This window comes from Symphalangus syndactylus, chromosome 13, assembly GCF_028878055.3.
Source record: "Symphalangus syndactylus isolate Jambi chromosome 13, NHGRI_mSymSyn1-v2.1_pri, whole genome shotgun sequence".
NCBI classification, from domain to species: Eukaryota; Metazoa; Chordata; class Mammalia; order Primates; family Hylobatidae; genus Symphalangus; species Symphalangus syndactylus.
In genome coordinates, this window is record NC_072435.2 from 24,739,457 (window position 1) to 24,740,905 (window position 1,449).

Below are 1,449 nucleotides of genomic sequence, written 5' to 3' on the forward strand. Positions count from 1 at the left end.
AAGACCAGCCTGGCCTACATGGCGAGACCCTGTCTCTACTAAAAATACAAAAATTAGCTGGGCGTGGTGGCAGGCACCTGTAATCCCAACTACCCGGGAGGCTGAGGCAGGAGAGTCACTTGAACCCGGGAGGCAGAGGTTGCCGTAAGCCGAGATCGTGCGATGGCACTCCAGCCTGGGTGACAAGAGTGAAACTCCATCTCAAAAAAAAAAAAATAATAATAATGATAATTTGAATATACACACACATATATATATATTATATATATATATTTTATTTTATATGTATTTTATTTTATATATATATTTTTTAATGAAAATCATAATTTTGTTTTTGGGTGCCACCTATTTCTGCTTAGATTTGCGCTATTTCCTTAGTGCTAGTTAGCAGACACAGAAATGATCTTGCCAGGATGCACAAAATATGGAACGCTTCATGAATTTGCATGTCATCCTTGTGCAGGGGGCCATGCTAATCTTCTCTGTATCATTCCAATTTTAGTATATGTGCTGCTGAAGGGAGTACTACACTTTTATTTTATTTATTTTATTTTATTTTATTGTGTTTTATTTTACTTTATTTATTTTTTTGAGACAGAGTCTCGCTCTGTCGCCCAGGCAGGAGTGCAGTGGTGCAATCTTGGCTCACTGCAAGCTCCGCCTCCCAGGTGCAAGCAATTTTCCCGCCTTCCTGAATAGCTGGGATTACAGGCGTGCACCAACATGCCCAGCTAATTTTTTTTTTTTTTTTTTTTTTTTAGTAGAGGCAGAGTTTTGCTATGTTGCCCAGGCTTGTCTTGAATTCCTGACCTCAAGTGATCCGCCTGCCTCAGCCTCCCCAAGTACTGGGATTACAGGCATGAGCCATGACGCCTGGCCAAATATCCACTTTTAATGTACCTGAGTTTTAACTATAGCACTTGTTTTAAAAAGTCCTTTTAAATCTTTTATTTCCCAACCTTGGCTAGGCCAAACAGCTAATATTTCTGTGTTCTATAAGAAACAGAGGGAAGAGAATCAACACATGGTAAAGGTCACACCAGAAAGTACTCGTTGAGTGAGCTGGGAATGGAACCCTGAACCTGGCCCACTGTTGTGAAAAGAGCAAGCACGGCCACATGGTATTAGAAGGTTAAGCTTCCAAGGACATGATTGACCAGTTTGCTTGGCCATCTCGAACAGGGGGCTTACGCGGCCCTAGGCACGCATTTTATCCGAAGGTACCCCTCTTTGTGACAGAATACAGAAAGACACAAAGCACACCAGATTGATTACAGCTTCTTAAGAGCAGCCTCAGAATTCTTTTTTGTATTAATCAAAGCATTACAGAGGAGATAAACAGTGATTTTTACTGTTCATTTAACCAGTTTGCACAGAGAGAGGCCGGAGTCTAATGGGTAAGAAATACTTTACCTTTTGCCAGCATGCCAGGCTTCTGGGTTCCCTTTG

At 41.4% G+C, this 1,449-nt stretch overlaps 1 non-coding gene across 1 annotated transcript; it reads right to left on the minus strand.

The window, feature by feature from the left end:
* Positions 1–418: 418 nt before the first annotated feature.
* LOC129461409 (U6 spliceosomal RNA) lies at positions 419–526 on the minus strand. The gene has a single exon (XR_008650543.1). It is a non-coding gene; the product is annotated as a U6 spliceosomal RNA (small nuclear RNA).
* Positions 527–1,449: the final 923 nt, after the last annotated feature.